The sequence below is a fragment of the Brienomyrus brachyistius genome, chromosome 14 (genome assembly GCF_023856365.1).
Source record: "Brienomyrus brachyistius isolate T26 chromosome 14, BBRACH_0.4, whole genome shotgun sequence".
Lineage (NCBI taxonomy): Eukaryota > Metazoa > Chordata > Actinopteri > Osteoglossiformes > Mormyridae > Brienomyrus > Brienomyrus brachyistius.
Window position 1 is genome coordinate 4,747,513 of NC_064546.1, and position 12,474 is coordinate 4,759,986.

General features: G+C 42.1%; 2 non-coding genes across 2 annotated transcripts; both read left to right on the forward strand.

Annotated features, from left to right (window-relative positions):
• Positions 1-1,148: 1,148 nt before the first annotated feature.
• Positions 1,149-1,230, forward strand: trnas-cga (transfer RNA serine (anticodon CGA)). Its single transcript has one exon. It is a non-coding gene; the product is annotated as a tRNA-Ser (tRNA).
• A 1,012-nt stretch (positions 1,231-2,242) lies between these two features.
• trnas-uga (transfer RNA serine (anticodon UGA)) lies at positions 2,243-2,324 on the forward strand. The gene has a single exon. It is a non-coding gene; the product is annotated as a tRNA-Ser (tRNA).
• The last annotated feature ends 10,150 nt before the right edge of the window (positions 2,325-12,474 follow it).

The following is a 12,474-nucleotide window of genomic DNA, read 5'->3' on the forward strand; positions in this document are numbered from 1 at the left end:
ATTTCCGTTCTCTTCCGGGTATGTAAGGGCTGTTGATCTTCTTCCTAGGCTGGGTTCGGGGTGACAAGTGTGTCCGGGTCCATGCTGATGCTCAGGAGCTGGTCACTGCTGTTTTGCCTGGTTTTGATTTTGTTTTGTAAGATTATGTGCGTTGTACCGGCATTGTTGTGAATAAGGGGGGCGTGGTTATCGGGGCTAACTGGGTGCTGGCTGGTATAGTAGGAGGTCTGGAGGGTAGTTTAGTCTCTTCCCCATTTACAGCGGAGAGCCAGTGAATGTGGTGCTGGAGTTTGGGGGTTGGAGGTTGTATTCTTGCACTGCATGGAGTGAATGTGGGGTGAGTGAGAAGTATTAACTCCAGGATGTGGTTTGCTGTGATTTTGATATTAACTCCCACTTGGATGTGTGTGCCCTTGGGGGGTATGTGTGTGGTGTCTCCCCTTCCTTTTTCTTCTTGCAGGTAAGCACCTTCCCTGGCTGGCTAAGGGGTTAAGGCGTGATTATAGTATTGGACCACCAGCACCTGAGTTTTGCTCTCAACCCCGTTTGTGTGTTTTAGTGGTGTCATATGCTGGTAATTGTTTACTGACTGGGAGGGTTCAGTTTTAAATTATTGTTAATAAATTGTTTTAATTCTGGGATATGCGTCTCTGTGTGTTCATGCAAAGGGAAGTCGTGGGGTTAATTTGAAGTCCTGAGGGGCAGGGCCTCTGGTGGCGTAGTCGGGGTTGCGTAACCTTGCAGCCCAAGGTTACATTTACATGGGCTGCCGCTTTCTGGCTGAGTTGCTGGTGTGCCAAAACACTTCCGCTTTGGAATCACACCACTTACAATTGACCGTTGAATATCTAGTAGGGAAAACATTTCATGCACTTGCTTATTACAAAGGTGGCATGCTATGACAGGACCATGCTTGAATTCCCTGAGCTCTTCAGAATGACCCTTTTTTCACAAGGGTTTGTAAACCTGAATGCATGGCTGATGGAAAGATGGACATAGAAGGGCTCTGTTTGCATCTGCACTACATTTGCAGTTTTCTTACCAGGATATAAAAGCAGACAGAAGTAATTCCTAAATCTGTCAGTATGTCATTTACTGAACAAATCACATTGACACTCCATGCAAAAAGAAGGGAGGCATGACAGACAGCTGTGATGGCCGAGTGATTAAGGCGTTGGACTCGAAATCCAATGGGGATTCCCCACGCAGGTTCAAACCCAGCTCGCAGCGTGTGTGTCCATTTTGGGGGCAGTGTGTGGTCCTGCCTGTTAGGGCTCTATCCCTTAAAATTGAAGGTCACTGGTTGAAATCGCGTGCTTGCCAGAATGATTTCTACATTGAGACCATCAACAAACCCTCATTCCCCATTATTCAGGGACTGGCCAACCCTGCTTCTGCCATGAAAATAACTAAAGAAAGCCAGAATTTCCCAGAAAAGTCAGGCTCAGACAAGCACCATCTCTATGCCTTACGTCGTTCCACTAACGCAGTCCAGTTTTAACCAATAAAGGCTCATACAAGACAGACTTACATAGTCTCATTTACTGCGCACACCAAAGATATTTAAGAAGCATAAATGAATGATAGATTGATCAGATGAGTTGGAAAGCGTGTAAAACGAGAGTGGTGTTTTTTCTGTGGCAGAACAAACACTGCTGATGGAGCTGTATGAAAAATAGAAAGATGTAATTGCTAAAAAAGGCAATACTGTGGCCATAAATACAGCCAGGGAGTTGGCTTGGCAATGAATTGCAGACAGACTAAATGCGTAAGTTACATAAATGTTGCAAGCACTTAGTGCAGTGGCATGGTGGTACGGTGGTTTATGCTGTCGCCTTAAGCCGTGAAAGTTTCTGGACTGATCCCCATAGCCAAGAGGGAGCCTTCTGGGTTGACTTCACGTGTCATTCTTACTGTATAATGCTATTCTGTGTGATTTGATCTCCGTAAAATACTTGTGAAATGTTCTGCACAAATAAGCGTATCTTGTCTTTTCTATTTTATTAATAAACTTTCAAAGTATACAGTGATTGAACAAACTATAGAAATATCTACCTGTTCATCTTATTTTAAACCATTCTTTTAAAAGTTTCAGTCATTGCATTGTAGTACGAACTACAGTAGTCCCAACTAACTAACGTGGTTCAAACTACTGTGGTATGACGGTTTTGGGAAACAGTTCACTTCGGATGTTGGTTAGGTTGAACTACCATAGGCAGTGGCAATGACCTCTGGACAGACAGCTGTGATGGCCGAGTGGTTAAGGCGTTGGACTTGAAATCCAATGGGGATTCCCCACGCAGGTTCAAACCCTGCTCGCAGCGTGGTTGGGGCCGTGTGTGTCTCTTTTGGGGGCAGTGTCTGGTCCTGCATGTTAGGGCCTTGTCTCTTAAAATTGAAGGTCATTGGTTCAAATCCCACGGATGGCAGAATGATTTCTCCATTGAGTCCATCAGCAAACCCTTAATCCCCAATACTTCAAGAACTGGCCAACGCTGCTTCTGCCAAACAAACAAGTAAATAAGTTCCCTCAGGGTGTAGGACAAAGTGGGTTACTGCCGAGTTCTCTCTGCTATGGATAACAGCTTAGTTTGGAACGAGACATACTCAAATGGAAATGAAGTCCTTATTTTAAAATGTATTCTTTCTACTTTGCCACACATCCCTATAATACTTAAACTTAGGTGCAACATTAGCATAGCCATAACTGTTTTTAGCATTGTTTCAAGAACATTGAAATTCTTTTGCATCTCAGTCAATCCTAGTTTTTTCATGCAATTTTAATCAAGAACTCTAAACAGCAAGCTGTACAGCTGATAAACATGTTGTTTGTAATGAATTTGGACTTCTACTTTGAGTTCTTTTGACTTCAGTATTGATTTGCTTTGCTAACCAAGAGTAGGCTACAGGTAGTATAGAAGACTCTTGCCAATGTCAGTATGAAAGACTTCATAATGGTGTTTACGATTCCCCTGCTAACCTGTTGTACGCTTCCCAAAAACATAGTTACTAACAATGTTGCCAACTTACAGAACTGGAAATTTGCAACTGAACAGTTACAACGAGACTATTTGGACAAAAGTATTGGGACACCTAGCTATGAAACTTACATGAACATTACAGCAGCTATTGAGTCACCAGAGCATTGGAGAAGCAGAGAATTCTGCTTGAAAACTTTGTCAGTTACCTTCTATATTGGAATCTTGAAGATGTTTTTGATGTATGTTGCTAAATACCGCTCACTAGTTCCTGCATCTATTAAATTAATAATGCACTGGGTGCATTTTATTGAAAATAAAACTAACAAAATACAACTAAATTATTTTATTAATTAAATCTTACTGGCTTAAAACTTTATACTAATTTGTCATATGCCCGTTTAAGTCACGGCACTTTATCACGCTGATTAAGCAATTGAAGTTAGATACTTCATCCAGCCCCACAGGCCCGCAGCGGGGCTCCGGGGCTATGCTAGAGTCCCAGAGTTGTGGTGTTAGACATCGACTTTTCTTTCAATTATAAATATATTATTTTATACTATTTATGAATAAAACAGATTAACAAATAGAGGTAATGTGCTTTCTGCCGGGGGTGGGATTGCTGTCTGTCTGTTTCTCACACTCAGGACCAGCGGTTAAACGAGATGTTACAGGCACTCTGCAACAATTTTTCAACGGGCATTTTGTTTCGTTGACGCTTCCTTCTCATAGGCTTATCGCTCACGACTCCAAAAGCTCTTGCGCCGACGCCCCGTTTCCCACTGCCGCGGACATTAGCTGACTGACATGTCTAGACACGCAATACGCATAAATCCCCCCTAAAAACAGGATTGCTGTGTTTTTACTGACATAAAATAGAACATTTTGTTAAAAATAAACCGTTAACAATACACAACTACTGCTTTTACCATTCAAAACTGCCCGACTCTCTTTCCTCTCTAGCTAGAAAAGCTCGACGCGTCCGGTGACCCCGTTAAAATTATTATGCCTTAAAACGTATTTAGAATATCACCTTAATAAATTCATATAATGTATTTTATTCTTTTAAAGACTACTGATTCCAATTTGGTGCCATATGCTTTTATCTTGTAGGCCGTAGGATAGCTTCAGTTCTACCAGCTATAGGCCATGGTACGTCTGGGCTATTATGCTTAAATTCTTTATTAATTATCGTTGGCTATGTGCTTTATAACCCATTTATACTTCTTTTACACACGTTTACTTATTGTATACACACTTTAAAGTTCCGAAAACGACTTGCCTCAGCTGTTTTCAATAAAAGACAGTGGTGTGTGGGTATCGTGGCTGCACACAGAAGCGCGACATGGATGATGGAGAGAGAGAGCGAGTTATTTTAACAAGGATCGCCAGCGTTATTCCTTGATTCTTGTTGTCGAGATGCTTAAGATGTTTTATTTTAAATAACACATTAGCCGAAAAAGAGTTTTATTCCTTAAAAAACGATGTGGTTACAGGGGCTTATTTGAAATAAAAGATCAGCATGTGTCCCCGTTGTTGTCGCCATTTTGAAATGTGTGTCGGCGTGAGTGCGCATGTGCAAGATTGGTGCAGTCTAACATGTCACACATCTTGTCAAGTTATACAGCTTTATTCCTTTTGATTAACCAGACGTAGATAAATTTAGCTAAATGCAGCTAAACAATCCGGGGGTGTTGTGTTAGAGATCGACTTTCATTTAAATTAGAAATAGATTATTGTATACTATTTACAAATAAACATATAAAATATAGAATTAGTGTGCATTCTGCCATGATGGGACTGCTGGCTGTCTGCTTCTCATAGTCCTGGGCCAACGGTTAGCATCACGACAACAATTTCCGCTGGTAGCCATTTGACAGCTGCTTGCCACAACGAGCTGGCTCTTTGAATGGAAATGCTGTGTGGATCTACGCGCATGTGCTACATGAGAGTGAGCCCGAGAGAGAGCGCATGCGCTCATTTAAACAAGAATTAACCGCGTTATTCCTTGATTATTGCTGTCGAAAATGCTCAGAGCGCTTTACTTTATTATTCACATTGGCAGAAAAGTGCTTCATTACTTAAAAACGTTATGGATATAGGGGTTTATTTGAAATAACTGGCGCTCCGCCAGTGTCGCCATTTTGAAATGGGCGTCTGTGCTGGTCTTTCTGGACCAGTGTTGCCAACTTAGCGACTAGATTTAGCGACTTTTCAGACCCCCTTGACGACTTTTTTTTTTTTTAAAAGCGCCTAGCGACAAATCTAGCGACTTTTGGACAAACCTCAGCAACTTTCCAAATGTCGCCAGTACTGTCCTGTAAGCGCTTGTGCTTGTTTAAATTTGCTCTTCTCTTTCTTTCGGGGCATGTTTGTTTAAATTCCGTCTGCTTTTCTTTTAAAATAATGCTAAAGTTTTTCTTCTTCTTTAAAACAACACTCTAACAACACGTGGCTACGGCCGGACGGACCGCCGCTGGACGTGTATGCGCTAGCTTGCATTCATCCTGCTATATGTTTTATTATTCCTTAAAATCGTAATAAAAAAAAGCACATTAATAAATACATGTAATGTATTTTTATTGTATTAAAGTTTAACGACAATCTCCCAAACCATATGGCCCCCTATCGGCAGCACGTGGAATAAGCGTGTATGGTATATAGAAATAAGCCATCGACCAATCAGAATAAAGGATACGCCCCCTCCTGCTTATGACATCAGAAGCGGAACAAAATTAAGCTCCGCCCAATGTACCAGGTAATATCTCTTAGAAGCGTCTTGCCAATGTCAGTATCAAAGACTTCATAATGTTGTTTACAGTAATTTGCCGGGGCTCCCACGCCGAGCAGCGGGACATTGACGGTGTATACGGACATACGGGGCTAATGGCTTATTTCCGTGCATCAATACGGGCAGCTTTCTTTCCAAAACGTCGCGATCCCCTAATAAACGGGACGGCTGGCACCTCTACCCCCGGTTCTCCGCCGCCCGGTTGAATACTGTGCGCGGACGGTACCGGAACACCGACCAGAAGTTGAGGCCCTCTACTGTACAGGGTGCTAAATTGTTTTAACGACTTGGGGCATTGCTTGTGGATTAGGCTAGATGCTTCAAGCTAATCATTACATCTATTTACAGTGGTACACAGGATTAACACTTTCAAATATTCTTAACTTGATTAGTGTTAACACAGTTCTTGGTAGTATTCATCTGGGTATTTGTTTGATGTGGAGCACAGTTTCCTATTTGATCCTAGTTATAAATTGGTGACATTACTGTTTAATATGGTATTGCACTTATCGTGTATTTTAGATTTTTTTTGTAATCTTGCTCACTGTTTCTTTTATTCTTTCTTTTTTATATATATGAACCATGTAATTATTTATTATAATAATTATAGCAATTCTATTTTCTGTGTGGTTAAAGAAGTTCCAGCTCTTTATTTATTTTAGTATCTCTGTTACATGTTGGTTAATCTCTCATTTAACCAACTTGTCTTGCCAGAGAGTGAATTGAGAGAGCTGATCGATGGACCAACACCCAACACTGGGAAGCCTGGAACCTGTGGGATGAAGTGATCAACTGAGGAGAACTCACCAGTGACACTCCCCACTGTCCAGGCTGGGGGGTTAAGGGGGGATTGGGGGGGACTACTGATTTGCGTAAGGGAGGGGATTGTGTGGGAAAGGATGGACTGCTAGCCACCACTAGCATTTCATCTCAAAGTCTTCAGAGTAATTACGGCCTTTCATCTGAAGACTGGGAAATTTATAAAACTTGCTACCTTAACAAAAAAAAGAAAGTTAGGAAGGAGCAGACAAGCCGGGGGGAAGGTGAGGTAAGGGGGCAAATTAGTGAGGAATATGTGGAGGTACCATAGTAGGGAACATCTGAGGGGAAGGCCTCCAGGGTTGTGATAGAGGAGACAGAGGCTGATATCAGTATGATGAATATGCTAAATGGAGTTGAGGAGAATGGATGTGAGGTGGGAGTGAATGTGGAGGAAGTTAAGGGAGTAGGAGGGAAAAGTACAGGGAACGCTGTGGAATATGTGGTGTCACAAGGAGGTAGAACGTGGCTAGGAACCATCCAGGAGGAAGAATTTGAGGAAGAGGAAGAAACAGATGAGGCACTTCAGGAGGCAGAGGACACTGATGCTGCCACAGTGGACAGTTGGCAGTGCATGGCGGCATATGTAGCCAGAATATGCTGCAGACTTTACAGGAAGATGGACCTGAGGAAGATGAAGAAACTGATGTGGTATCCCAGCAGGCAGAAGATGCTGATGCTGCCACAGTGGTAAGGTTTCAGTGTATGGTGGCATCTGAAGACAAATCACAGCTAGTGAGTATACCAAAAGAAGGACCTGGGGAAGAGCATGACACTGGAATGATGAAGACAGATAAAAGAAGATGCTGATGCTGCCAAGAAGATCTCCAAAGAAGAAGAAGTGCCATTCAGTATGAATGCTGAGGGGGACAGCGTGTGGTGCAGTGGGCTAAGCCTGTGTGCCTGTAATCAGCAGGTTACCGGTTCAAACCCAGCCACAGCATGTCTGTGGGTCCCTGAGCAAGGCCCTTAACCCCTGGGTACCATTGTGGGTGGCAGCCCTTCGTGGACAGGAGGCGTAAAGACAATTTCCCCATGGGGATCAATAAAGTATCAAGTATTATATTATTATTGTATCCTTCTGGAGATGATACTGAGAAGAGCCACAAGATGAAGAGTGGCACTTCTTCTGCTGTCCTCTGCCTTTCAGAAAAACTAGCAAGAGGGAGTAATTATAGGGAGGACCTATACGTATTTTCTCCCTTCGAATCGAAGAAAAGAGCAGTGCTCGCTCCCGACAGGGGGTGCATTTCACGTCAGGGGTACAGAATTCGACAACGCCTGTTCCTCCGGAGAGGTTGGAATCCAACCGTTGGATGTCTGCAGATACACTTGCCTATGTTTCTCTAGCTCACAAACGTGTAGTCCACACACTGTTCCACACGCATGCTAATGACGTCATTACCTGCAGACTATAGATAAGATTTTAGATTACAAGATACCAAAGTCCCTAAAAACGACATTTGCGGCTATCAAATGGCAATTATGTCAACCGAAGATCTTGTTTTGTCAGGCAGAACACAAATAACTGGACGTGATCACAGTTAACATGTTTTAATAAAGACGACGCATAACAGTGACACATCTGTCGCGATCTCCACCTCTGCCCCATATCCTAACAATGCTACGTTCTAGAATCTAGAACCATTACCATATACATATACAGGACGGGTAGAAAGTTTTTATCATTTGACAAACAGACGCCTTGGAAGACAGCACCTCTTGATGAGCTTCATTAAATACATCAAGCAAAGGAAACAGTTCCAATACAGTGTCTTGCACGAGGAAGATTCAGACACTAAAAGTGGAACTAAAATGAAAATGAGCTTCCTAAAAAACTTAAAGAAGCTTATCAAGGAACGAACACAGTTCCACAACAGTGTCTTGTCTGAGGACAACATGGACACTAAAAACAAAAATAAACGGAAAATGAGCTTCCTAATGAACTTTAGGAAGTATATTAAACAAACAAAGCAGTTCCAGTATAGTGTCTTGTCTGAGGATGACACAGACATGGAACATGATGAAGTGACTGGGGCTGGAGAAGAGATGGTAGGAAAACAACCTAAACAGTCCTTATAATGTAATGACACATTTGTACTCAGAGTACATCTAATTTTTAATATTAGAATCCTCTGCTACTTTATGTTTTTGCATAGTGCCATAATCGAACCTGTGTCTATATCGGTATCGATATAATGAAAAATCAATACTTCTATTGGAGTAGCATGAAGCACTTATGTTAATCTTGTTTAATAATCATAAATTTTAATACAACAACAACAACAACAAATTTATTTTTATATAGCGCATTATCACAACATTACATTGTCTCAAAGCGCTTTACAGTATCCTCACCCAAAGCCCCCAGTGAGTAAGCCATAGGCGACAGTGGCAAGGAAAAACTCCCTAGAAGGAAGAAACCTTGAGAGGGACCAGACTCAAAGGGGAAGCCCATCCTCCAGGGGCCGGCAGGGATAGTCAAATAGAGAGAGGAGAGCAAGGAAGATAAGCCAATGCCGAAGCCGAGTCTTCTTCCAATTGCCAGGCAACCAGAGGTAAGGCAGCGGGTCATACATGGAAGATCAGAACGGCGAGCTGGATGCAGGGACGTCACTGGTGGTGGTCGGGTGTGCTGGATATCTTGATAGATTGAGGTCTCCAGGCATCACCCCCAGGAGGAGTAGGGGAAATAAAATGTACAATTAGGCATAGTAGAGGAGGCTATTGGCAGTGCTAAAAGCTAGGTGAGTACAATATGAAGTGCAATCTGCAAGCTCCAGCAGATATGGCTATGGCAGCATCAGTAGGAGGGAGAGGCAAGTGGGAATGCCGGCATGGGGAGTCCCTGAAATGTCAGCACTCCAGTTCCACAAGAGATTGCAAAGCTAGAGTGACAGCACTGACAATCCAGTTCATCCAAAGCCAATGGCACCGATCCCCACCCAGCTCTACACCTCACACTACAGGTCTGCCTGGGAGTGAAGAGTTAGCTAGGGCTAGAACTAGTGTCCCTATACGCTAAACTAAACAGGTGTGTTTTTAGTCTGGACTTGAATATTGAGAGTGAACCTGAAACCCGCACATCCGGTGGAAGACCATTCCACAGCAGAGGAGCTTTGTAGGAGAAAGCTCTGCAGCCTGCCGTAGCTCTTTCTACCCTAGGCACTAACAGATATCCCATGGCTTGAGAGCGAAGCAAGCGTGGAGGGTTGTATGTGGTCAGCAGTTCACTAAGGTATTCTGGTGCAAGGCCATTTAGTGCTTTATAAGTTAATAGCAGTATTTTATAGTCAATTCGAGACTTAACTGGCAACCAATGAAGAGAGGATAAGACCGGTGTAATATGATCAAATTTTTTAGTGTTTGTTAGAACTCTGGCTGCAGCATTCTGTACCATCTGAAGTTTATGCAAGGATCCAGACGGGCAACCCGATAGGAGGGCATTACAGTAATCCAGTCTGGAACTTACGAAGGCATGTATTAGTTTTTCTGCATCATTAAGTGAGAGCATCTTACGAAGCTTGGCTATGTTCCGTAGATGATAAAATGCAGTTCTAGTAATACTTCTTATGTGAGCATCAAAGCATAGATCTGAATCAACAAGAACGCCAAGATTTCTAACTACCATGTTAGGTTGTGTAGGAAGGTTACCAACGTTGAGGTGGTGGAACTTATTTCTAGCAGCCTTGGGACCAATTACCAGAACTTCTGTTTTTTCTGTGTTTAACATAAGGAAATTTTTTGCCATCCAGCACTGGATATCTAATAGACAGTCTTCTAACCGAGATAGCAGTGATATATCATCAGGATATAATATTCAGACACATAGATTTGATTTTGAAATTTATTTTGGTAATGTTGGACACATAGAATGACCTTCTTGACGTGGAGGCAGAGAGACAGAGGGTCCGGAAAGAAGAGACCCCTGATTGAAAAGAAAGGAAGAGCCCCAGCAAGATGACGCAGAGAAAGGCGCTGCCACTAATTTATTTGGGAAGTTACAATGGAGATGTATTTGGCGGGGGGGGGGGTCACGATGAATGTTTCAATACTGACCTAATCCTCAAAAGAGAAAGAGGACGTGTATATAAGACAAGATAATGTCTTTCTTAAGTAAATGTCATTTTCATGTTAAATAAATGTCAGTGTCACTGCTTATTGTGAACCAGGCTTTTTAAATATTTATCCATCCATCTTCCATAACTACATATGCAGTATAGCATTGTTTAATTATTCCTTGTATGGTATTACAGGGGTGGGCAAAATAGTGGAAATAACATGTGAGAAACAGCCTTATTTTTGAAGTATTAGCTATATTGGTCAATTGGGTTCAAGCCTCAGGTTAACCAAGTTCTATCGACACCTATCTCTGGTGTATCAAGCCAGTTTAGAGGGCAGGGTATGTGTGACTCATGGGGTTTGGACACTGTGCCTGTTACCAGAAGGTTGTTGGGTCTGCTAAGTATCTGCTAAATGAATATTAGTAACTACATTACAATTACTGATGCAGCTACAGTGGTGGACAGTGCCGGAGTGGAACCAGTTTTCAGCTCGGGAGTTTCTTGCCCATGACCAGTCCACTGACAGGGTTCTGCTGGTCAGAAACTACAAAATGGTAAAATGGTCATTTTACTGCATCCTTAGATTGTACTTTAGATTTTTATATGAATACTTTTTCTTAAAATTACATTTGTGAACACACTGATTTGTCATGATAAGCTATAGAAATACACTAATATTTGAATTGGTTTAATATTTTGCAACAGGTTTACCTGCAACATTTACCTGTTGCCAGTTCTTTTCATTCTTTTGAAAAAATCTCTGCGATTTTGGCACATTTGGCCGCATCCTCCTCCAACACTATTTTTTCTATACCTGGCCTTTTCAGCCTCTCCTGATCTCTTCTTTTTCATATTGTTACGTTAACTGCAATTTTACTAAATCATACAATCTCTAGGCTCAAAGTCAGACTATTGGGTGTAACTAACCTGAAGGATTGGGAAGGGGAGAACTCACTCAGGTGGTAGCACCCTTGTACAGTAATCGACCGTTATAGAAAGCCTGTGATGTCAACTGTAGAAGTGGATCGTACGTGCTACTGTTTCAGATTCACTAATGCGAGGACTGTGAAATCAAATAATTTTATTTCCAACCGGCCCAAAAGTCAAGCGGCCCACTGGGAAATCTCCCGATTAGCCACTCCGGGCCTGGTGGTGGATCATAGTAGGTTGCATGTCAGAAGTAACCAGAACAAATCCTCAGGCATCTCCATCCTGCAGTTCCTGGGAAAATCCACCTGCCACTCATCCTTGGAGCAGCAGCCCAATCTCAGGATCTCATACGTCACCATTCATCCAACAGTCACAGCAGCTGCGGACGTCTGGAGAAAAGGAGAAACCCTCATGTGTAGCCTACATTTTGTAAACTCGCACAATAAATTATCCTCTCATTACCATTTTATTGTTTGAAGTTTCATTATTTGTAATTACATTTAGTATGGATTAAGGCAATTCCAGAATCAATGTTTTTAGCTGCGATTCCATGTCTTTAATCTGTAAATTACGTGGGGGGGGGGGGGGGGGGGATATATCAAAACCAGCTAATACAACCCGACCCAATAATAATTTTTCTCCCGTAATAAGTGGAGACCTCAACACCCCCAACGTTCCAGCCAAAGTTATGCCCTTGTCCTGTTACCTTATCTTTACAGTTTTGCTCGACTAGTTACACACAATTTCCGTAAAACTGCACAATTTTGCAAAATTGTAAACAAAACCCAAAATCAAAATACAAAAACTTGAAACATACAATTAACACTGAAAAAACTTACATAGAGACATTAACAATGTATATTCTCATCAAAATCACACATGCATAGCAAAA